This window comes from Ranitomeya variabilis, chromosome 7 (assembly GCF_051348905.1).
Source record: "Ranitomeya variabilis isolate aRanVar5 chromosome 7, aRanVar5.hap1, whole genome shotgun sequence".
Classification (NCBI taxonomy): domain Eukaryota; kingdom Metazoa; phylum Chordata; class Amphibia; order Anura; family Dendrobatidae; genus Ranitomeya; species Ranitomeya variabilis.
Genome location: NC_135238.1, coordinates 92,421,439 through 92,446,077, shown reverse-complemented (window position 1 = coordinate 92,446,077; position 24,639 = coordinate 92,421,439). Strand labels below are relative to the sequence as shown.

At 40.8% G+C, this 24,639-nt stretch overlaps 17 non-coding genes across 17 annotated transcripts; all 17 read right to left on the bottom strand.

Moving 5' to 3' along the window:
- Nucleotides 1–2,390: 2,390 nt before the first annotated feature.
- On the bottom strand, nucleotides 2,391–2,464 carry TRNAT-UGU (transfer RNA threonine (anticodon UGU)). The gene has a single exon. It is a non-coding gene; the product is annotated as a tRNA-Thr (tRNA).
- Nucleotides 2,465–3,872: 1,408 nt separating this feature from the next.
- On the bottom strand, nucleotides 3,873–3,946 carry TRNAT-UGU (transfer RNA threonine (anticodon UGU)). Its single transcript has one exon. It is a non-coding gene; the product is annotated as a tRNA-Thr (tRNA).
- An 841-nt stretch (nucleotides 3,947–4,787) lies between these two features.
- TRNAT-UGU (transfer RNA threonine (anticodon UGU)) lies at nucleotides 4,788–4,861 on the bottom strand. The gene has a single exon. It is a non-coding gene; the product is annotated as a tRNA-Thr (tRNA).
- Nucleotides 4,862–5,924: 1,063 nt separating this feature from the next.
- Nucleotides 5,925–5,998, bottom strand: TRNAT-UGU (transfer RNA threonine (anticodon UGU)). The gene has a single exon. It is a non-coding gene; the product is annotated as a tRNA-Thr (tRNA).
- A 1,792-nt stretch (nucleotides 5,999–7,790) lies between these two features.
- TRNAT-UGU (transfer RNA threonine (anticodon UGU)) lies at nucleotides 7,791–7,864 on the bottom strand. Its single transcript has one exon. It is a non-coding gene; the product is annotated as a tRNA-Thr (tRNA).
- Nucleotides 7,865–9,086: 1,222 nt separating this feature from the next.
- Nucleotides 9,087–9,160, bottom strand: TRNAT-UGU (transfer RNA threonine (anticodon UGU)). Its single transcript has one exon. It is a non-coding gene; the product is annotated as a tRNA-Thr (tRNA).
- Nucleotides 9,161–10,001: 841 nt separating this feature from the next.
- On the bottom strand, nucleotides 10,002–10,075 carry TRNAT-UGU (transfer RNA threonine (anticodon UGU)). Its single transcript has one exon. It is a non-coding gene; the product is annotated as a tRNA-Thr (tRNA).
- Nucleotides 10,076–13,154: 3,079 nt separating this feature from the next.
- Nucleotides 13,155–13,228, bottom strand: TRNAT-UGU (transfer RNA threonine (anticodon UGU)). The gene has a single exon. It is a non-coding gene; the product is annotated as a tRNA-Thr (tRNA).
- Nucleotides 13,229–14,291: 1,063 nt separating this feature from the next.
- On the bottom strand, nucleotides 14,292–14,365 carry TRNAT-UGU (transfer RNA threonine (anticodon UGU)). The gene has a single exon. It is a non-coding gene; the product is annotated as a tRNA-Thr (tRNA).
- Nucleotides 14,366–14,861: 496 nt separating this feature from the next.
- On the bottom strand, nucleotides 14,862–14,935 carry TRNAT-UGU (transfer RNA threonine (anticodon UGU)). Its single transcript has one exon. It is a non-coding gene; the product is annotated as a tRNA-Thr (tRNA).
- Nucleotides 14,936–16,538: 1,603 nt separating this feature from the next.
- Nucleotides 16,539–16,612, bottom strand: TRNAT-UGU (transfer RNA threonine (anticodon UGU)). The gene has a single exon. It is a non-coding gene; the product is annotated as a tRNA-Thr (tRNA).
- A 2,170-nt stretch (nucleotides 16,613–18,782) lies between these two features.
- TRNAT-UGU (transfer RNA threonine (anticodon UGU)) lies at nucleotides 18,783–18,856 on the bottom strand. Its single transcript has one exon. It is a non-coding gene; the product is annotated as a tRNA-Thr (tRNA).
- Nucleotides 18,857–20,031: 1,175 nt separating this feature from the next.
- On the bottom strand, nucleotides 20,032–20,105 carry TRNAT-UGU (transfer RNA threonine (anticodon UGU)). Its single transcript has one exon. It is a non-coding gene; the product is annotated as a tRNA-Thr (tRNA).
- A 1,364-nt stretch (nucleotides 20,106–21,469) lies between these two features.
- Nucleotides 21,470–21,543, bottom strand: TRNAT-UGU (transfer RNA threonine (anticodon UGU)). Its single transcript has one exon. It is a non-coding gene; the product is annotated as a tRNA-Thr (tRNA).
- A 507-nt stretch (nucleotides 21,544–22,050) lies between these two features.
- Nucleotides 22,051–22,124, bottom strand: TRNAT-UGU (transfer RNA threonine (anticodon UGU)). Its single transcript has one exon. It is a non-coding gene; the product is annotated as a tRNA-Thr (tRNA).
- Nucleotides 22,125–22,943: 819 nt separating this feature from the next.
- Nucleotides 22,944–23,017, bottom strand: TRNAT-UGU (transfer RNA threonine (anticodon UGU)). Its single transcript has one exon. It is a non-coding gene; the product is annotated as a tRNA-Thr (tRNA).
- Nucleotides 23,018–23,510: 493 nt separating this feature from the next.
- TRNAT-UGU (transfer RNA threonine (anticodon UGU)) lies at nucleotides 23,511–23,584 on the bottom strand. The gene has a single exon. It is a non-coding gene; the product is annotated as a tRNA-Thr (tRNA).
- Between the last annotated feature and the right edge of the window lie 1,055 nt (nucleotides 23,585–24,639).

The window sequence follows — 24,639 nt, the reverse complement described above, 5'->3', positions numbered from 1 at the left end:
TTGAAAAGATAGGAATTTTGTTTCTGAGATGATGAAAACAAAGCACTGCTGAGATTTCAACTCAGTGTCTCTTGTTTACAAGACAGTCGCCTTAACCAACTAAGCCACAGGGTCACATGCATTAAAACCTGAGCACTGGTTCATTTATTATGCAGAAGAAACTCTTAATCTCACAATTGCACTATCAGTAGAGACGTAGCCATGGTAAATTTGTGAGATGATGATGGAAACAAAGAACTGCTGAGATTCAAACTCAGTGTCTCCTGTTTACAAGACAGGCGCTTTAACCAACTAAGCCACAGCGCCACATGCTTACGATACAGAGTAGGCATGATAGAAAAGATAGGAGGTTTGTTTCTGAGATGATGAAAACAAAGCACTGCTGAGATTTGAACTCAGGGTCTCACGTTTACAAGACAGGTGCTTTAACCAACTAAGCCACAGGGTCACATGCTTACAACATGTATTGAAACCTGAGCACTGGTTCATTTCTTATGCAGAAGAAACTCTTAAACTCACAATTGCACTATCAGTAGAGACGTAGCCATGGCAAGTTTGTGAGGTGATGGAAACAAGGCACTGCTGAGATTCAAACTCAGTGTCTCTTGTTTACAACACAGGCGCTTTAACCAACTAGACCGCAGCGCCACATGCTTACGATACAGAGTAGGTATGATAGAAAAGATAGGAGGTTTGTTTCTGAGATGATGAAAACAAAGCACTGCTGAGATTTGAACTCAGTGTCTCTTGTTTACAAGACAGTCGCCTTAACCAACTAAGCCACAGGGTCACATGCATTAAAACCTGAGCACAGGTTCATTTCTTATGCAGAAGAAACTCTCAATCTCACAATTGCACTGTCAGTAGAGACGTAGCCATGGCAAGTTTGTGAGATGATGGAAACAAGGCACTGCTGAGATTCAAACTCAGTGTCTCCTGTTTACAAGACAGGCGCTTTAACCAACTAAGCCACAGCGCCACATGCTTACGATACAGAGTAGGCATGATAGAAAAGATAGGAGGTTTGTTTCTGAGATGATGAAAACAAAGCACTGCTGAGATTTGAACTCAGGGTCTCACGTTTACAAGACAGGTGCTTTAACCAACTAAGCCACAGGGTCACATGCTTACAACATGTATTGAAACCTGAGCACTGGTTCATTTCTTATGCAGAAGAAACTCTTAATCTCACAATTGCACTATCAGTAGAGACGTAGCCATGGCAAGTTTGTGAGATGATGATGGAAACAAGGCACTGCTGAGATTTGAACTCAGGGTCTCCGGTTTACAAGACAGGTGCTTTAACCAACTAAGCCACAGTGCCACATGCTTATGATACAGAATAGGCAGATAGAAGGAATGCCACGGCAAGGACAAAAGTAGGAAACATTAGGAATGATTGAAAAGATAGGAAGTTTGTTTCTGAGATGATGAAAACAAAGCACTGCTGAGATTTCAACTCAGTGTCTCTTGTTTACAAGACAGGCCCTTTAACCAACTAAGCCACAGTTCCACATGCTTATGATACAGAATAGGCAGATAGAAGGAATGCCACGGCAAGGACAAAAGTAGGAAACATTAGGAATGATTGACAAGATAGGAAGTTTGTTTCTGAGATGATGAAAACAAAGCACTGCTGAGATTTCAACTCAGTGTCTCTTGTTTACAAGACAGTTGCCTTAACCAACTAAGCCACAGGGTCACATGCATTAAAACCTGAGCACTGGTTCATTTCTTATGCAGAAGAAACTCTTAATCTCACAATTGCACTATCAGTAGAGACGTAGCCATGGCAAGTTTGTGAGATAATGATGGAAACAAGGCACTGCTGAGATTCGAACTCAGGGTCTCCTGTTTACAAGACAGGCGCTTTAACCAACTAAGCCACAGTGTTACATGCTTATGATACAGAATAGGCAGATAGAAGGAATGCCACGGCAAGGACAAAAGTAGGAAACATTAGGAATGATTGAAAAGATAGGAAGTTTGTTTCTGAGATGATGAAAACAAAGCACTGCTGAGATTTCAACTCAGTGTCTCTTGTTTACAAGACAGGCCCTTTAACCAACTAAGCCACAGTTCCACATGCTTATGATACAGAATAGGCAGATAGAAGGAATGCCACGGCAAGGACAAAAGTAGGAAACATTAGGAATGATTGAAAAGATAGGAAGTTTGTTTCTGAGATGATGAAAACAAAGCACTGCTGAGATTTCAACTCAGTGTCTCTTGTTTACAAGACAGTTGCCTTAACCAACTAAGCCACAGGGTCACATACATTAAAACCTGAGCACTGGTTCATTTCTTATGCAGAAGAAACTCTTAATCTCACAATTGCACTATCAGTAGAGACGTAGCCATGGCAAGTTTGTGAGATAATGATGGAAACAAGGCACTGCTGAGATTCGAACTCAGGGTCTCCTGTTTACAAGACAGGCGCTTTAACCAACTAAGCCACAGTGCCACATGCTTATGATACAGAATATGCAGATAGAAGGAATGCCACGGCAAGGACAAAAGTAGGAAACATTAGGAATGATTGAAAAGATAGGAATTTTGTTTCTGAGATGATGAAAACAAAGCACTGCTGAGATTTCAACTCAGTGTCTCTTGTTTACAAGACAGTCGCCTTAACCAACTAAGCCACAGGGTCACATGCATTAAAACCTGAGCACTGGTTCATTTATTATGCAGAAGAAACTCTTAATCTCACAATTGCACTATCAGTAGAGACGTAGCCATGGTAAATTTGTGAGATGATGATGGAAACAAAGAACTGCTGAGATTCAAACTCAGTGTCTCCTGTTTACAAGACAGGCGCTTTAACCAACTAAGCCACAGCGCCACATGCTTACGATACAGAGTAGGCATGATAGAAAAGATAGGAGGTTTGTTTCTGAGATGATGAAAACAAAGCACTGCTGAGATTTGAACTCAGGGTCTCACGTTTACAAGACAGGTGCTTTAACCAACTAAGCCACAGGGTCACATGCTTACAACATGTATTGAAACCTGAGCACTGGTTCATTTCTTATGCAGAAGAAACTCTCAATATCACAATTGCACTATCAGTAGAGACGTAGCCATGGCAAGTTTGTGAGATGATGGAAACAAGGCACTGCTGAGATTCGAACTCAGGGTCTCCGGTTTACAAGACAGGTGCTTTAACCAACTAAGCCACAGTGCCACATGCTTATGATACAGAATAGGCAGATAGAAGGAATGCCACGGCAAGGACAAAAGTAGGAAACATTAGGAATGATTGAAAAGATAGGAAGTTTGTTTCTGAGATGATGAAAACAAAGCACTGCTGAGATTTCAACTCAGTGTCTCTTGTTTACAAGACAGGCCCTTTAACCAACTAAGCCACAGTTCCACATGCTTATGATACAGAATAGGCAGATAGAAGGAATGCCACGGCAAGGACAAAAGTAGGAAACATTAGGAATGATTGAAAAGATAGGAAGTTTGTTTCTGAGATGATGAAAACAAAGCACTGCTGAGATTTCAACTCAGTGTCTCTTGTTTACAAGACAGGCCCTTTAACCAACTAAGCCACAGTTCCACATGCTTATGATACAGAATAGGCAGATAGAAGGAATGCCACGGCAAGGACAAAAGTAGGAAACATTAGGAATGATTGAAAAGATAGGAAGTTTGTTTCTGAGATGATGAAAACAAAGCACTGCTGAGATTTCAACTCAGTGTCTCTTGTTTACAAGACAGTTGCCTTAACCAACTAAGCCACAGGGTCACATGCATTAAAACCTGAGCACTGGTTCATTTCTTATGCAGAAGAAACTCTTAATCTCACAATTGCACTATCAGTAGAGACGTAGCCATGGCAAGTTTGTGAGATAATGATGGAAACAAGGCACTGCTGAGATTCGAACTCAGGGTCTCCTGTTTACAAGACAGGCGCTTTAACCAACTAAGCCACAGTTCCACATGCTTATGATACAGAATAGGCAGATAGAAGGAATGCCACGGCAAGGACAAAAGTAGGAAACATTAGGAATGATTGAAAAGATAGGAAGTTTGTTTCTGAGATGATGAAAACAAAGCACTGCTGAGATTTCAACTCAGTGTCTCTTGTTTACAAGATAGGCGCTTTAACCAACTAAGCCACAGTTCCACATGCTTATGATACAGAATAGGCAGATAGAAGGAATGCCACGGCAAGGACAAAAGTAGGAAACATTAGGAATGATTGAAAAGATAGCAAGTTTGTTTCTGAGATGATGAAAACAAAGCACTGCTGAGATTTCAACTCAGTGTCTCTTGTTTACAAGACAGTCGCCTTAACCAACTAAGCCACAGGGTCACATGCATTAAAACCTGAGCACTGGTTCATTTATTATGCAGAAGAAACTCTTAATCTCACAATTGCACTATCAGTAGAGACGTAGCCATGGTAAATTTGTGAGATGATGATGGAAACAAAGAACTGCTGAGATTCAAACTCAGTGTCTCCTGTTTACAAGACAGGCGCTTTAACTAACTAAGCCACAGCGCCACATGCTTACGATACAGAGTAGGCATGATAGAAAAGATAGGAGGTTTGTTTCTGAGATGATGAAAACAAAGCACTGCTGAGATTTGAACTCAGGGTCTCACGTTTACAAGACAGGTGCTTTAACCAACTAAGCCACAGGGTCACATGCTTACAACATGTATTGAAACCTGAGCACTGGTTCATTTCTTATGCAGAAGAAACTCTTAATCTCACAATTGCACTATCAGTAGAGACGTAGCCATGGCAAGTTTGTGAGATGATGATGGAAACAAGGCACTGCTGAGATTTGAACTCAGGGTCTCCTGTTTACAAGACAGGTGCTTTAACCAACTAAGCCACAGTGCCACTTGCTTATGAGACAGAATAGGCAGATAGAAGGAATGCCACGGCAAGGGCAAAAGTAGGAAACATTAAGAATGATTGAAAAGATAGGAAGTTTGTTTCTGAGATGATGAAAACAAAGCACTGCTGAGATTTCAACTCAGTGTCTCTTGTTTACAAGACAGGCGCTTTAACCAACTAAGCCACAGTTCCACATGCTTATGATACAGAATAGGCAGATAGAAGGAATGCCACGGCAAGGACAAAAGTAGGAAACATTAGGAATGATTGAAAAGATAGGAAGTTTGTTTCTGAGATGATGAAAACAAAGCACTGCTGAGATTTCAACTCAGTGTCTCTTGTTTACAAGATAGGCGCTTTAACCAACTAAGCCACAGTTCCACATGCTTATGATACAGAATAGGCAGATAGAAGGAATGCCACGGCAAGGACAAAAGTAGGAAACATTAGGAATGATTGAAAAGATAGGAAGTTTGTTTCTGAGATGATGAAAACAAAGCACTGCTGAGATTTCAACTCAGTGTCTCTTGTTTACAAGATAGGCGCTTTAACCAACTAAGCCACAGTTCCACATGCTTATGATACAGAATAGGCAGATAGAAGGAATGCCACGGCAAGGACAAAAGTAGGAAACATTAGGAATGATTGAAAAGATAGGAAGTTTGTTTCTGAGATGATGAAAACAAAGCACTGCTGAGATTTCAACTCAGTGTCTCTTGTTTACAAGATAGGCGCTTTAACCAACTAAGCCACAGTTCCACATGCTTATGATACAGAATAGGCAGATAGAAGGAATGCCACGGCAAGGACAAAAGTAGGAAACATTAGGAATGATTGAAAAGATAGGAAGTTTGTTTCTGAGATGATGAAAACAAAGCACTGCTGAGATTTCAACTCAGTGTCTCTTGTTTACAAGACAGTTGCCTTAACCAACTAAGCCACAGGGTCACATGCATTAAAACCTGAGCACTGGTTCATTTCTTATGCAGAAGAAACTCTTAATCTCACAATTGCACTATCAGTAGAGACGTAGCCATGGCAAGTTTGTGAGATAATGATGGAAACAAGGCACTGCTGAGATTCGAACTCAGGGTCTCCTGTTTACAAGACAGGCGCTTTAACCAACTAAGCCACAGTGCCACATGCTTATGATACAGAATATGCAGATAGAAGGAATGCCACGGCAAGGACAAAAGTAGGAAACATTAGGAATGATTGAAAAGATAGGAAGTTTGTTTCTGAGATGATGAAAACAAAGCACTGCTGAGATTTCAACTCAGTGTCTCTTGTTTACAAGACAGTCGCCTTAACCAACTAAGCCACAGGGTCACATGCATTAAAACCTGAGCACTGGTTCATTTCTTATGCAGAAGAAACTCTTAATCTCACAATTGCACTATCAGTAGAGACGTAGCCATGGTAAATTTGTGAGATGATGATGGAAACAAAGAACTGCTGAGATTCAAACTCAGTGTCTCCTGTTTACAAGACAGGCGCTTTAACCAACTAAGCCACAGCGCCACATGCTTACGATACAGAGTAGGCATGATAGAAAAGATAGGAGGTTTGTTTCTGAGATGATGAAAACAAAGCACTGCTGAGATTTGAACTCAGGGTCTCACGTTTACAAGACAGGTGCTTTAACCAACTAAGCCACAGGGTCACATGCTTACAACATGTATTGAAACCTGAGCACTGGTTCATTTCTTATGCAGAAGAAACTCTTAATCTCACAATTGCACTATCAGTAGAGACGTAGCCATGGCAAGTTTGTGAGATGATGATGGAAACAAGGCACTGCTGAGATTTGAACTCAGGGTCTCCGGTTTACAAGACAGGTGCTTTAACCAACTAAGCCACAGTGCCACATGCTTATGATACAGAATAGGCAGATAGAAGGAATGCCACGGCAAGGACAAAAGTAGGAAACATTAGGAATGATTGAAAAGATAGGAAGTTTGTTTCTGAGATGATGAAAACAAAGCACTGCTGAGATTTCAACTCAGTGTCTCTTGTTTACAAGACAGGCCCTTTAACCAACTAAGCCACAGTTCCACATGCTTATGATACAGAATAGGCAGATAGAAGGAATGCCACGGCAAGGACAAAAGTAGGAAACATTAGGAATGATTGAAAAGATAGGAAGTTTGTTTCTGAGATGATGAAAACAAAGCACTGCTGAGATTTCAACTCAGTGTCTCTTGTTTACAAGACAGTTGCCTTAACCAACTAAGCCACAGGGTCACATGCATTAAAACCTGAGCACTGGTTCATTTCTTATGCAGAAGAAACTCTTAATCTCACAATTGCACTATCAGTAGAGACGTAGCCATGGCAAGTTTGTGAGATGATGATGGAAACAAGGCACTGCTGAGATTTGAACTCAGGGTCTCCGGTTTACAAGACAGGTGCTTTAACCAACTAAGCCACAGTGCCACATGCTTATGATACAGAATAGGCAGATAGAAGGAATGCCACGGCAAGGACAAAAGTAGGAAACATTAGGAATGATTGAAAAGATAGGAAGTTTGTTTCTGAGATGATGAAAACAAAGCACTGCTGAGATTTCAACTCAGTGTCTCTTGTTTACAAGACAGGCCCTTTAACCAACTAAGCCACAGTTCCACATGCTTATGATACAGAATAGGCAGATAGAAGGAATGCCACGGCAAGGACAAAAGTAGGAAACATTAGGAATGATTGAAAAGATAGGAAGTTTGTTTCTGAGATGATGAAAACAAAGCACTGCTGAGATTTCAACTCAGTGTCTCTTGTTTACAAGACAGTTGCCTTAACCAACTAAGCCACAGGGTCACATGCATTAAAACCTGAGCACTGGTTCATTTCTTATGCAGAAGAAACTCTTAATCTCACAATTGCACTATCAGTAGAGACGTAGCCATGGCAAGTTTGTGAGATAATGATGGAAACAAGGCACTGCTGAGATTCGAACTCAGGGTCTCCTGTTTACAAGACAGGCGCTTTAACCAACTAAGCCACAGTGCCACATGCTTATGATACAGAATATGCAGATAGAAGGAATGCCACGGCAAGGACAAAAGTAGGAAACATTAGGAATGATTGAAAAGATAGGAATTTTGTTTCTGAGATGATGAAAACAAAGCACTGCTGAGATTTCAACTCAGTGTCTCTTGTTTACAAGACAGTCGCCTTAACCAACTAAGCCACAGGGTCACATGCATTAAAACCTGAGCACTGGTTCATTTATTATGCAGAAGAAACTCTTAATCTCACAATTGCACTATCAGTAGAGACGTAGCCATGGTAAATTTGTGAGATGATGATGGAAACAAAGAACTGCTGAGATTCAAACTCAGTGTCTCCTGTTTACAAGACAGGCGCTTTAACCAACTAAGCCACAGCGCCACATGCTTACGATACAGAGTAGGCATGATAGAAAAGATAGGAGGTTTGTTTCTGAGATGATGAAAACAAAGCACTGCTGAGATTTGAACTCAGGGTCTCACGTTTACAAGACAGGTGCTTTAACCAACTAAGCCACAGGGTCACATGCTTACAACATGTATTGAAACCTGAGCACTGGTTCATTTCTTATGCAGAAGAAACTCTTAATCTCACAATTGCACTATCAGTAGAGACGTAGCCATGGCAAGTTTGTGAGATGATGATGGAAACAAGGCACTGCTGAGATTTGAACTCAGGGTCTCCGGTTTACAAGACAGGTGCTTTAACCAACTAAGCCACAGTGCCACATGCTTATGATACAGAATAGGCAGATAGAAGGAATGCCACGGCAAGGACAAAAGTAGGAAACATTAGGAATGATTGAAAAGATAGGAAGTTTGTTTCTGAGATGATGAAAACAAAGCACTGCTGAGATTTCAACTCAGTGTCTCTTGTTTACAAGACAGGCCCTTTAACCAACTAAGCCACAGTTCCACATGCTTATGATACAGAATAGGCAGATAGAAGGAATGCCACGGCAAGGACAAAAGTAGGAAACATTAGGAATGATTGAAAAGATAGGAAGTTTGTTTCTGAGATGATGAAAACAAAGCACTGCTGAGATTTCAACTCAGTGTCTCTTGTTTACAAGACAGTTGCCTTAACCAACTAAGCCACAGGGTCACATGCATTAAAACCTGAGCACTGGTTCATTTCTTATGCAGAAGAAACTCTTAATCTCACAATTGCACTATCAGTAGAGACGTAGCCATGGCAAGTTTGTGAGATAATGATGGAAACAAGGCACTGCTGAGATTCGAACTCAGGGTCTCCTGTTTACAAGACAGGCGCTTTAACCAACTAAGCCACAGTTCCACATGCTTATGATACAGAATAGGCAGATAGAAGGAATGCCACGGCAAGGACAAAAGTAGGAAACATTAGGAATGATTGAAAAGATAGGAAGTTTGTTTCTGAGATGATGAAAACAAAGCACTGCTGAGATTTCAACTCAGTGTCTCTTGTTTACAAGATAGGCGCTTTAACCAACTAAGCCACAGTTCCACATGCTTATGATACAGAATAGGCAGATAGAAGGAATGCCACGGCAAGGACAAAAGTAGGAAACATTAGGAATGATTGAAAAGATAGCAAGTTTGTTTCTGAGATGATGAAAACAAAGCACTGCTGAGATTTCAACTCAGTGTCTCTTGTTTACAAGACAGTCGCCTTAACCAACTAAGCCACAGGGTCACATGCATTAAAACCTGAGCACTGGTTCATTTATTATGCAGAAGAAACTCTTAATCTCACAATTGCACTATCAGTAGAGACGTAGCCATGGTAAATTTGTGAGATGATGATGGAAACAAAGAACTGCTGAGATTCAAACTCAGTGTCTCCTGTTTACAAGACAGGCGCTTTAACTAACTAAGCCACAGCGCCACATGCTTACGATACAGAGTAGGCATGATAGAAAAGATAGGAGGTTTGTTTCTGAGATGATGAAAACAAAGCACTGCTGAGATTTGAACTCAGGGTCTCACGTTTACAAGACAGGTGCTTTAACCAACTAAGCCACAGGGTCACATGCTTACAACATGTATTGAAACCTGAGCACTGGTTCATTTCTTATGCAGAAGAAACTCTTAATCTCACAATTGCACTATCAGTAGAGACGTAGCCATGGCAAGTTTGTGAGATGATGATGGAAACAAGGCACTGCTGAGATTTGAACTCAGGGTCTCCTGTTTACAAGACAGGTGCTTTAACCAACTAAGCCACAGTGCCACTTGCTTATGAGACAGAATAGGCAGATAGAAGGAATGCCACGGCAAGGGCAAAAGTAGGAAACATTAAGAATGATTGAAAAGATAGGAAGTTTGTTTCTGAGATGATGAAAACAAAGCACTGCTGAGATTTCAACTCAGTGTCTCTTGTTTACAAGACAGGCGCTTTAACCAACTAAGCCACAGTTCCACATGCTTATGATACAGAATAGGCAGATAGAAGGAATGCCACGGCAAGCACAAAAGTAGGAAACATTAGGAATGATTGAAAAGATAGGAAGTTTGTTTCTGAGATGATGAAAACAAAGCACTGCTGAGATTTCAACTCAGTGTCTCTTGTTTACAAGATAGGCGCTTTAACCAACTAAGCCACAGTTCCACATGCTTATGATACAGAATAGGCAGATAGAAGGAATGCCACGGCAAGGACAAAAGTAGGAAACATTAGGAATGATTGAAAAGATAGGAAGTTTGTTTCTGAGATGATGAAAACAAAGCACTGCTGAGATTTCAACTCAGTGTCTCTTGTTTACAAGATAGGCGCTTTAACCAACTAAGCCACAGTTCCACATGCTTATGATACAGAATAGGCAGATAGAAGGAATGCCACGGCAAGGACAAAAGTAGGAAACATTAGGAATGATTGAAAAGATAGGAAGTTTGTTTCTGAGATGATGAAAACAAAGCACTGCTGAGATTTCAACTCAGTGTCTCTTGTTTACAAGATAGGCGCTTTAACCAACTAAGCCACAGTTCCACATGCTTATGATACAGAATAGGCAGATAGAAGGAATGCCACGGCAAGGACAAAAGTAGGAAACATTAGGAATGATTGAAAAGATAGGAAGTTTGTTTCTGAGATGATGAAAACAAAGCACTGCTGAGATTTCAACTCAGTGTCTCTTGTTTACAAGACAGTCGCCTTAACCAACTAAGCCACAGGGTCACATGCATTAAAACCTGAGCACTGGTTCATTTCTTATGCAGAAGAAACTCTTAATCTCACAATTGCACTATCAGTAGAGACGTAGCCATGGTAAATTTGTGAGATGATGATGGAAACAAAGAACTGCTGAGATTCAAACTCAGTGTCTCCTGTTTACAAGACAGGCGCTTTAACCAACTAAGCCACAGCGCCACATGCTTACGATACAGAGTAGGCATGATAGAAAAGATAGGAGGTTTGTTTCTGAGATGATGAAAACAAAGCACTGCTGAGATTTGAACTCAGGGTCTCACATTTACAAGACAGGTGCTTTAACCAACTAAGCCACAGGGTCACATGCTTACAACATGTATTGAAACCTGAGCACTGGTTCATTTCTTATGCAGAAGAAACTCTTAATCTCACAATTGCACTATCAGTAGAGACGTAGCCATGGCAAGTTTGTGAGATGATGATGGAAACAAGGCACTGCTGAGATTTGAACTCAGGGTCTCCTGTTTACAAGACATGTGCTTTAACCAACTAAGCCACAGTGCCACTTGCTTATGAGACAGAATAGGCAGATAGAAGGAATACCACGGCAAGGGCAAAAGTAGGAAACATTAAGAATGATTGAAAAGATAGGAAGTTTGTTTCTGAGATGATGAAAACAAAGCACTGCTGAGATTTCAACTCAGTGTCTCTTGTTTACAAGACAGGCGCTTTAACCAACTAAGCCACAGTGCCACTTGCTTATGAGACAGAATAGGCAGATAGAAGGAATGCCACGGCAAGGGCAAAAGTAGGAAACATTAAGAATGATTGAAAAGATAGGAAGTTTGTTTCTGAGATGATGAAAACAAAGCACTGCTGAGATTTCAACTCAGTGTCTCTTGTTTACAAGACAGGCGCTTTAACCAACTAAGCCACAGTTCCACATGCTTATGATACAGAATAGGCAGATAGAAGGAATGCCACGGCAAGGACAAAAGTAGGAAACATTAGGAATGATTGAAAAGATAGGAAGTTTGTTTCTGAGATGATGAAAACAAAGCACTGCTGAGATTTCAACTCAGTGTCTCTTGTTTACAAGATAGGCGCTTTAACCAACTAAGCCACAGTTCCACATGCTTATGATACAGAATAGGCAGATAGAAGGAATGCCACGGCAAGGACAAAAGTAGGAAACATTAGGAATGATTGAAAAGATAGGAAGTTTGTTTCTGAGATGATGAAAACAAAGCACTGCTGAGATTTCAACTCAGTGTCTCTTGTTTACAAGATAGGCGCTTTAACCAACTAAGCCACAGTTCCACATGCTTATGATACAGAATAGGCAGATAGAAGGAATGCCACGGCAAGGACAAAAGTAGGAAACATTAGGAATGATTGAAAAGATAGGAAGTTTGTTTCTGAGATGATGAAAACAAAGCACTGCTGAGATTTCAACTCAGTGTCTCTTGTTTACAAGATAGGCGCTTTAACCAACTAAGCCACAGTTCCACATGCTTATGATACAGAATAGGCAGATAGAAGGAATGCCACGGCAAGGACAAAAGTAGGAAACATTAGGAATGATTGAAAAGATAGGAAGTTTGTTTCTGAGATGATGAAAACAAAGCACTGCTGAGATTTCAACTCAGTGTCTCTTGTTTACAAGACAGTCGCCTTAACCAACTAAGCCACAGGGTCACATGCATTAAAACCTGAGCACTGGTTCATTTCTTATGCAGAAGAAACTCTTAATCTCACAATTGCACTATCAGTAGAGACGTAGCCATGGTAAATTTGTGAGATGATGATGGAAACAAAGAACTGCTGAGATTCAAACTCAGTGTCTCCTGTTTACAAGACAGGCGCTTTAACCAACTAAGCCACAGCGCCACATGCTTACGATACAGAGTAGGCATGATAGAAAAGATAGGAGGTTTGTTTCTGAGATGATGAAAACAAAGCACTGCTGAGATTTGAACTCAGGGTCTCACGTTTACAAGACAGGTGCTTTAACCAACTAAGCCACAGGGTCACATGCTTACAACATGTATTGAAACCTGAGCACTGGTTCATTTCTTATGCAGAAGAAACTCTTAATCTCACAATTGCACTATCAGTAGAGACGTAGCCATGGCAAGTTTGTGAGATGATGATGGAAACAAGGCACTGCTGAGATTTGAACTCAGGGTCTCCTGTTTACAAGACAGGTGCTTTAACCAACTAAGCCACAGTGCCACTTGCTTATGAGACAGAATAGGCAGATAGAAGGAATGCCACGGCAAGGGCAAAAGTAGGAAACATTAAGAATGATTGAAAAGATAGGAAGTTTGTTTCTGAGATGATGAAAACAAAGCACTGCTGAGATTTCAACTCAGTGTCTCTTGTTTACAAGACAGGCGCTTTAACCAACTAAGCCACAGTTCCACATGCTTATGATACAGAATAGGCAGATAGAAGGAATGCCACGGCAAGGACAAAAGTAGGAAACATTAGGAATGATTGAAAAGATAGGAAGTTTGTTTCTGAGATGATGAAAACAAAGCACTGCTGAGATTTCAACTCAGTGTCTCTTGTTTACAAGATAGGCGCTTTAACCAACTAAGCCACAGTTCCACATGCTTATGATACAGAATAGGCAGATAGAAGGAATGCCACGGCAAGGACAAAAGTAGGAAACATTAGGAATGATTGAAAAGATAGGAAGTTTGTTTCTGAGATGATGAAAACAAAGCACTGCTGAGATTTCAACTCAGTGTCTCTTGTTTACAAGATAGGCGCTTTAACCAACTAAGCCACAGTTCCACATGCTTATGATACAGAATAGGCAGATAGAAGGAATGCCACGGCAAGGACAAAAGTAGGAAACATTAGGAATGATTGAAAAGATAGGAAGTTTGTTTCTGAGATGATGAAAACAAAGCACTGCTGAGATTTCAACTCAGTGTCTCTTGTTTACAAGATAGGCGCTTTAACCAACTAAGCCACAGTTCCACATGCTTATGATACAGAATAGGCAGATAGAAGGAATGCCACGGCAAGGACAAAAGTAGGAAACATTAGGAATGATTGAAAAGATAGGAAGTTTGTTTCTGAGATGATGAAAACAAAGCACTGCTGAGATTTCAACTCAGTGTCTCTTGTTTACAAGACAGTTGCCTTAACCAACTAAGCCACAGGGTCACATGCATTAAAACCTGAGCACTGGTTCATTTCTTATGCAGAAGAAACTCTTAATCTCACAATTGCACTATCAGTAGAGACGTAGCCATGGCAAGTTTGTGAGATAATGATGGAAACAAGGCACTGCTGAGATTCGAACTCAGGGTCTCCTGTTTACAAGACAGGCGCTTTAACCAACTAAGCCACAGTGCCACATGCTTATGATACAGAATATGCAGATAGAAGGAATGCCACGGCAAGGACAAAAGTAGGAAACATTAGGAATGATTGAAAAGATAGGAAGTTTGTTTCTGAGATGATGAAAACAAAGCACTGCTGAGATTTCAACTCAGTGTCTCTTGTTTACAAGATAGGCGCTTTAACCAACTAAGCCACAGTTCCACATGCTTATGATACAGAATAGGCAGATAGAAGGAATGCCACGGCAAGGACAAAAGTAGGAAACATTAGGAATGATTGAAAAGATAGGAAGTTTGTTTCTGAGATGATGAAAACAAAGCACTGCTGAGATTTCAACTCAGTGTCTCTTGTTTACAAGACAGTTGCCTTAACCAACTAAGCCACAGGGTCACATGCATTAAAACCTGAGCACTGGTTCATTTCTTATGCAGAAGAAACTCTTAATCTCACAATTGCACTATCAGTAGAGACGTAGCCATGGCAAGTTTGTGAGATAATGATGGAAACAAGGCACTGCTGAGATTCGAACTCAGGGTCTCCTGTTTACAAGACAGGCGCTTTAACCAACTAAGCCACAGTGCCACATGCTTATGATACAGAATATGCAGATAGAAGGAATGCCACGGCAAGGACAAAAGTAGGAAACATTAGGAATGATTGAAAAGATAGGAAGTTTGTTTCTGAGATGATGAAAACAAAGCACTGCTGAGATTTCAACTCAGTGTCTCTTGTTTACAAGACAGTCGCCTTAACCAACTAAGCCACAGGGTCACATGCATTAAAACCTGAGCACTGGTTCATTTCTTATGCAGAAGAAACTCTTAGTCTCACAATTGCACTATCAGTAGAGACGTAGCCATGGTAAATTTGTGAGATGATGATGGAAACAAAGAACTGCTGAGATTCAAACTCAGTGTCTCCTGTTTACAAGACAGGCGCTTTAACCAACTAAGCCACAGCGCCACATGCTTACGATACAGAGTAGGCATGATAGAAAAGATAGGAGGTTTGTTTCTGAGATGATGAAAACAAAGCACTGCTGAGATTTGAACTCAGGGTCTCACGTTTACAAGACAGGTGCTTTAACCAACTAAGCCACAGGGTCACATGCTTACAACATGTATTGAAACCTGAGCACTGGTTCATTTCTTATGCAGAAGAAACTCTTAATCTCACAATTGCACTATCAGTAGAGACGTAGCCATGGCAAGTTTGTGAGATGATGATGGAAACAAGGCACTGCTGAGATTTGAACTCAGGGTCTCCGGTTTACAAGACAGGTGCTTTAACCAACTAAGCCACAGTGCCACATGCTTATGATACAGAATAGGCAGATAGAAGGAATGCCACGGCAAGGACAAAAGTAGGAAACATTAGGAATGATTGAAAAGATAGGAAGTTTGTTTCTGAGATGATGAAAACAAAGCACTGCTGAGATTTCAACTCAGTGTCTCTTGTTTACAAGACAGTTGCCTTAACCAACTAAGCCACAGGGTCACATGCATTAAAACCTGAGCACTGGTTCATTTCTTATGCAGAAGAAACTCTTAATCTCACAATTGCACTATCAGTAGAGACGTAGCCATGGCAAGTTTGTGAGATGATGATGGAAACAAGGCACTGCTGAGATTTGAACTCAGGGTCTCCGGTTTACAAGACAGGTGCTTTAACCAACTAAGCCACAGTGCCACATGCTTATGATACAGAATAGGCAGATAGAAGGAATGCCACGGCAAGGACAAAAGTAGGAAACATTAGGAATGATTGAAAAGATAGGAAGTTTGTTTCTGAGATGATGAAAACAAAGCACTGCTGAGATTTCAACTCAGTGTCTCTTGTTTACAAGACAGGCCCTTTAACCAACTAAGCCACAGTTCCACATGCTTATGATACAGAATAGGCAGATAGAAGGAATGCCACGGCAAGGACAAAAGTAGGAAACATTAGGAATGATTGAAAAGATAGGAAGTTTGTTTCTGAGATGATGAAAACAAAGCACTGCTGAGATTTCAACTCAGTGTCTCTTGTTTACAAGACAGTTGCCTTAACCAACTAAGCCACAGGGTCACATGCATTAAAACCTGAGCACTGGTTCATTTCTTATGCAGAAGAAACTCTTAATCTCACAATTGCACTATCAGTAGAGACGTAGCCATGGCAAGTTTGTGAGATAATGATGGAAACAAGGCACTGCTGAGATTCGAACTCAGGGTCTCCTGTTTACAAGACAGGCGCTTTAACCAACTAAGCCACAGTGCCACATGCTTATGATACAGAATATGCAGATAGAAGGAATGCCACGGCAAGGACAAAAGTAGGAAACATTAGGAATGATTGAAAAGATAGGAATTTTGTTTCTGAGATGATGAAAACAAAGCACTGCTGAGATTTCAACTCAGTGTCTCTTGTTTACAAGACAGTCGCCTTAACCAACTAAGCCACAGGGTCACATGCATTAAAACCTGAGCACTGGTTCATTTATTATGCAGAAGAAACTCTTAATCTCACAATTGCACTATCAGTAGAGACGTAGCCATGGTAAATTTGTGAGATGATGATGGAAACAAAGAACTGCTGAGATTCAAACTCAGTGTCTCCTGTTTACAAGACAGGCGCTTTAACCAACTAAGCCACAGCGCCACATGCTTACGATACAGAGTATGCATGATAGAAAAGATAGGAGGTTTGTTTCTGAGATGATGAAAACAAAGCACTGCTGAGATTTGAACTCAGGGTCTCACGTTTACAAGACAGGTGCTTTAACCAACTAAGCCACAGGGTCACATGCTTACAACATGTATTGAAACCTGAGCACTGGTTCATTTCTTATGCAGAAGAAACTCTTAATCTCACAATTGCACTATCAGTAGAGACGTAGCCATGGCAAGTTTGTGAGATGATGATGGAAACAAGGCACTGCTGAGATTTGAACTCAGGGTCTCCGGTTTACAAGACAGGTGCTTTAACCAACTAAGCCACAGTGCCACATGCTTATGATACAGAATAGGCAGATAGAAGGAATGCCACGGCAAGGACAAAAGTAGGAAACATTAGGAATGATTGAAAAGATAGGAAGTTTGTTTCTGAGATGATGAAAACAAAGCACTGCTGAGATTTCAACTCAGTGTCTCTTGTTTACAAGATAGGCGCTTTAACCAACTAAGCCACAGTTCCACATGCTTATGATACAGAATAGGCAGATAGAAGGAATGCCACGGCAAGGACAAAAGTAGGAAACATTAGGAATGATTGAAAAGATAGGAAGTTTGTTTCTGAGATGATGAAAACAAAGCACTGCTGAGATTTCAACTCAGTGTCTCTTGTTTACAAGACAGTTGCCTTAACCAACTAAGCCACAGGGTCACATGCATTAAAACCTGAGCACTGGTTCATTTCTTATGCAGAAAAAACTCTTAATCTCACAATTGCAATATCAGTAGAGACGTAGCCATGGCAAGTTTGTGAGATAATGATGGAAACAAGGCACTGCTGAGATTTGAACTCAGGGTCTCCGGTTTACAAGACAGGTGCTTTAACCAACTAAGCCACAGTGCCACATGCTTATGATACAGAATAGGCAGATAGAAGGAATGCCACGGCAAGGACAAAAGTAGGAAACATTAGGAATGATTGAAAAGATAGGAAGTTTGTTTCTGAGATGATGAAAACAAAGCACTGCTGAGATTTCAACTCAGTGTCTCTTGTTTACAAGATAGGCGCTTTAACCAACTAAGCCACAGTTCCACATGCTTATGATACAGAATAGGCAGATAGAAGGAATGCCACGGCAAGGACAAAAGTAGGAAACATTAGGAATGATTGAAAAGATAGGAAGTTTGTTTCTGAGATGATGAAAACAAAGCACTGCTGAGATTTCAACTCAGTGTCTCTTGTTTACAAGATAGGCGCTTTAACCAACTAAGCCACAGTTCCACATGCTTATGATACAGAATAGGCAGATAGAAGGAATGCCACGGCAAGGACAAAAGTAGGAAACATTAGGAATGATTGAAAAGATAGGAAGTTTGTTTCTGAGATGATGAAAACAAAGCACTGCTGAGATTTCAACTCAGTGTCTCTTGTTTACAAGATAGGCGCTTTAACCAACTAAGCCACAGTTCCACATGCTTATGATACAGAATAGGCAGATAGAAGGAATGCCACGGCAAGGACAAAAGTAGGAAACATTAGGAATGATTGAAAAGATAGGAAGTTTGTTTCTGAGATGATGAAAACAAAGCACTGCTGAGATTTCAACTCAGTGTCTCTTGTTTACAAGACAGTTGCCTTAACCAACTAAGCCACAGGGTCACATGCATTAAAACCTGAGCACTGGTTCATTTCTTATGCAGAAGAAACTCTTAATCTCACAATTGCACTATCAGTAGAGACGTAGCCATGGCAAGTTTGTGAGATAATGATGGAAACAAGGCACTGCTGAGATTCGAACTCAGGGTCTCCTGTTTACAAGACAGGCGCTTTAACCAACTAAGCCACAGTGCCACATGCTTATGATACAGAATATGCAGATAGAAGGAATGCCACGGCAAGGACAAAAGTAGGAAACATTAGGAATGATTGAAAAGATAGGAAGTTTGTTTCTGAGATGATGAAAACAAAGCACTGCTGAGATTTCAACTCAGTGTCTCTTGTTTACAAGACAGTCGCCTTAACCAACTAAGCCACAGGGTCACATGCATTAAAACCTGAGCACTGGTTCATTTCTTATGCAGAAGAAACTCTTAATCTCACAATTGCACTATCAGTAGAGACGTAGCCATGGTAAATTTGTGAGATGATGATGGAAACAAAGAACTGCTGAGATTCAAACTCAGTGTCTCCTGTTTACAAGACAGGCGCTTTAACCAACTAAGCCACAGCGCCACATGCTTACGATACAGAGTAGGCATGATAGAAAAGATAGGAGGTTTGTTTCTGAGATGATGAAAACAAAGCACTGCTGAGATTTGAACTCAGGGTCTCACGTTTACAAGACAGGTGCTTTAACCAACTAAGCCACAGTGCCACTTGCTTATGAGACAGAATAGGCAGATAGAAGGAATGCCACGGCAAGGGCAAAAGTAGGAAACATTAGGAATGATTGAAAAGATAGGAAGTTTGTTTCTGAGATGATGAAAACAAAGCACTGCTGAGATTTGAACTCAGGATCTCACGTTTACAAGACAGGTGCTTTAACCAACTAAGCCACAGGGTCACATGCTTACAACATGCATTAAAACCTGAGCACTGGTTCATTTCTTATGCAGAAGAAACTCTTAATCTCACAATTGCACTATCAGTAGAGACGTAGCCATGGCAAGTTTGTGAGATAATGATGGAAACAAGGCACTGCTGAGATTCAAACTCAGTGTCTCCTGTTTACAACACAGGCGCTTTAACCAACTAAGCCGCAGCACCACATGCTTACGATACAGAGTAGGCATGATAGAAAAGATAGGAGGTTTGTTTCTGAGATGATGAAAACAAAGCACTGCTGAGATTTGAACTCAGGGTCTAACGTTTACAAGACAGGTGCTTTAACCAACTAAGCCACAGGGTCACATGCTTACAACAAGTATTGAAACCTGAGCACTGGTTCATTTCTTATGCAGAAGAAACTCTTAATCTCACTATCAGTAGAGACGTAGCCATGGCAAGTTTGTGAGATGATGGAAACAAGGCACTGCTGAGATTCGAACTCAGGGTCTCCTGTTTACAAGACAGGCGCTTTAACCAACTAAGCCACAGTGCCACATGCTTATGATACAGAATAAGCAGATAAAAGGAATGCCACGGCAAGGACAAAAGTATTAAACATTAGGAATGATTGAAAAGATAGGAAGTTTGTTTCTGAGATGATGAAAACAAAGCACTGCTGAGATTTCAACTCAGTGTCTCTTGTTTACAAGACAGGCGCTTTAACCAACTAAGCCACAGTTCCACATGCTTATGATACAGAATAGGCAGATAGAAGGAATGCCACGGCAAGGACAAAAGTAGGAAACATTAGGAATGATTGAAAAGATAGGAAGTTTGTTTCTGAGATGATGAAAACAAAGCACTGCTGAGATTTCAACTCAGTGTCTCTTGTTTACAAGACAGTCGCCTTAACCAACTAAGCCACAGGGTCACATGCATTAAAACCTGAGCACTGGTTCATTTATTATGCAGAAGAAACTCTTAATCTCACAATTGCACTATCAGTAGAGACGTAGCCATGGTAAATTTGTGAGATGATGATGGAAACAAAGAACTGCTGAGATTCAAACTCAGTGTCTCCTGTTTACAAGACAGGCGCTTTAACTAACTAAGCCACAGCGCCACATGCTTACGATACAGAGTAGGCATGATAGAAAAGATAGGAGGTTTGTTTCTGAGATGATGAAAACAAAGCACTGCTGAGATTTGAACTCAGGGTCTCACGTTTACAAGACAGGTGCTTTAACCAACTAAGCCACAGTGCCACTTGCTTATGAGACAGAATAGGCAGATAGAAGGAATGCCACGGCAAGGGCAAAAGTAGGAAACATTAGGAATGATTGAAAAGATAGGAAGTTTGTTTCTGAGATGATGAAAACAAAGCACTGCTGAGATTTGAACTCAGGATCTCACGTTTACAAGACAGGTGCTTTAACCAACTAAGCCACAGGGTCACATGCTTACAACATGCATTAAAACCTGAGCACTGGTTCATTTCTTATGCAGAAGAAACTCTTAATCTCACAATTGCACTATCAGTAGAGATGTAGCCATGGCAAGTTTGTGAGATAATGATGGAAACAAGGCACTGCTGAGATTCAAACTCAGTGTCTCCTGTTTACAACACAGGCGCTTTAACCAACTAAGCCGCAGCACCACATGCTTACGATACAGAGTAGGCATGATAGAAAAGATAGGAGGTTTGTTTCTGAGATGATGAAAACAAAGCACTGCTGAGATTTGAACTCAGGGTCTAACGTTTACAAGACAGGTGCTTTAACCAACTAAGCCACAGGGTCACATGCTTACAACAAGTATTGAAACCTGAGCACTGGTTCATTTCTTATGCAGAAGAAACTCTTAATCTCACTATCAGTAGAGACGTAGCCATGGCAAGTTTGTGAGATGATGGAAACAAGGCACTGCTGAGATTCGAACTCAGGGTCTCCTGTTTACAAGACAGGCGCTTTAACCAACTAAGCCACAGTGCCACATGCTTATGATACAGAATAAGCAGATAAAAGGAATGCCACGGCAAGGACAAAAGTATTAAACATTAGGAATGATTGAAAAGATAGGAAGTTTGTTTCTGAGATGATGAAAACAAAGCACTGCTGAGATTTCAACTCAGTGTCTCTTGTTTACAAGACAGGCGCTTTAACCAACTAAGCCACAGTTCCACATGCTTATGATACAGAATAGGCAGATAGAAGGAATGCCACGGCAAGGACAAAAGTAGGAAACATTAGGAATGATTGAAAAGATAGGAAGTTTGTTTCTGAGATGATGAAAACAAAGCACTGCTGAGATTTCAACTCAGTGTCTCTTGTTTACAAGACAGTCGCCTTAACCAACTAAGCCACAGGGTCACATGCTTACCACATGTATTAAAACCTGAGCACTGGTTCATTTCTTATGCAGAAGAAACTCTCAATCTCACAATTGCACTATCAGTAGAGACGTAGCCATGGCAAGTTTGTGAGATAATGATGGAAACAAGGCACTGCTGAGATTCGAACTCAGGGTCTCCTGTTTACAAGACAGGCGCTTTAACCAACTAAGCCACAGTGCCACATGCTTATGATACAGAATATGCAGATAGAAGGAATGCCACGGCAAGGACAAAAGTAGGAAACATTAGGAATGATTGAAAAGATAGGAAGTTTGTTTCTGAGATGATGAAAACAAAGCACTGCTGAGATTTCAACTCAGTGTCTCTTGTTTACAAGACAGGCGCTTTAACCAACTAAGCCACAGTTCCACATGCTTATGATACAGAATAGGCAGATAGAAGGAATGCCACGGCAAGGACAAAAGTAGGAAACATTAGGAATGATTGAAAAGATAGGAAGTTTGTTTCTGAGATGATGAAAACAAAGCACTGCTGAGATTTCAACTCAGTGTCTCTTGTTTACAAGACAGTCGCCTTAACCAACTAAGCCACATGCATTAAAACCTGAGCACTGGTTCATTTCTTATGGAGAAGAAACTCTCAATCTCACAATTGCACTATCAGTAGAGACGTAGCCATGGCAAGTTTGTGAGATGATGGAAACAAGGCACTGCTAAGATTCAAACTCAGTGTCTCCTGTTTACAACACAGGCGCTTTAACCAACTAAGCCGCAGCGCCACATGCTTACGATACAGAGTAGGTATGATAGAAAAGATAGGAGGTTTGTTTCTGAGATGATGAAAACAAAGCACTGCTGAGATTTGAACTCAGGGTCTAACGTTTACAAGACAGGTGCTTTAACCAACTAAGCCACAGGGTCACATGCTTACAACATGTATTGAAACCTGAGCACTGGTTCATTTCTTATGCAGAAGAAACTCTTAATCTCACTATCAGTAGAGACGTAGCCATGGCAAGTTTGTGAGATGATGGAAACAAGGCACTGCTGAGATTCGAACTCAGGGTCTCCTGTTTACAAGACAGGCGCTTTAACCAACTAAGCCACAGTGCCACATGCTTATGATACAGAATAAGCAGATAGAAGGAATGCCACGGCAAGGACAAAAGTATTAAACATTAGGAATGATTGAAAAGATAGGAAGTTTGTTTCTGAGATGATGAAAACAAAGCACTGCTGAGATTTCAACTCAGTGTCTCTTGTTTACAAGACAGGCGCTTTAACCAACTAAGCCACAGTTCCACATGCTTATGATACAGAATAGGCAGATAGAAGGAATGCCACGGCAAAGACAAAAGTAGGAAACATTAGGAATGATTGAAAAGATAGGAAGTTTGTTTCTGAGATGATGAAAACAAAGCACTGCTGAGATTTCAACTCAGTGTCTCTTGTTTACAAGACAGTCGCCTTAACCAACTAAGCCACAGGGTCACATGCATTAAAACCTGAGCTCAGGTTCATTTCTTATGCAGAAGAAACTCTCAATCTCACAATTGCACTATCAGTAGAGACGTAGCCATGGCAAGTTTGTGAGATGATGGAAACAAGGCACTGCTGAGATTCGAACTCAGGGTCTCCTGTTTACAAGACAGGCGCTTTAACCAACTAAGCCACAGTGCCACATGCTTATGATACAGAATATGCAGATAGAAGGAATGCCACGGCAAGGACAAAAGTAGGAAACATTAGGAATGATTGAAAAGATAGGAAGTTTGTTTCTGAGATGATGAAAACAAAGCACTGCTGAGATTTCAACTCAGTGTCTCTTGTTTACAAGACAGTCGCCTTAACCAACTAAGCCACAGGGTCACATGCATTAAAACCTGAGCACTGGTTCATTTCTTATGCAGAAGAAACTCTTAATCTCACAATTGCACTATCAGTAGAGACGTAGCCATGGTAAATTTGTGAGATGATGATGGAAACAAAGAACTGCTGAGATTCAAACTCAGTGTCTCCTGTTTACAAGACAGGCGCTTTAACCAACTAAGCCACAGCGCCACATGCTTACGATACAGAGTAGGCATGATAGAAAAGATAGGAGGTTTGTTTCTGAGATGATGAAAACAAAGCACTGCTGAGATTTGAACTCAGGGTCTCACGTTTACAAGACAGGTGCTTTAACCAACTAAGCCACAGGGTCACATGCTTACAACATGTATTGAAACCTGAGCACTGGTTCATTTCTTATGCAGAAGAAACTCTTAATCTCACAATTGCACTATCAGTAGAGACGTAGCCATGGCAAGTTTGTGAGATGATGATGGAAACAAGGCACTGCTGAGATTTGAACTCAGGGTCTCCGGTTTACAAGACAGGTGCTTTAACCAACTAAGCCACAGTGCCACATGCTTATGATACAGAATAGGCAGATAGAAGGAATGCCACGGCAAGGACAAAAGTAGGAAACATTAGGAATGATTGAAAAGATAGGAAGTTTGTTTCTGAGATGATGAAAACAAAGCACTGCTGAGATTTCAACTCAGTGTCTCTTGTTTACAAGACAGGCCCTTTAACCAACTAAGCCACAGTTCCACATGCTTATGATACAGAATAGGCAGATAGAAGGAATGCCACGGCAAGGACAAAAGTAGGAAACATTAGGAATGATTGAAAAGATAGGAAGTTTGTTTCTGAGATGATGAAAACAAAGCACTGCTGAGATTTCAACTCAG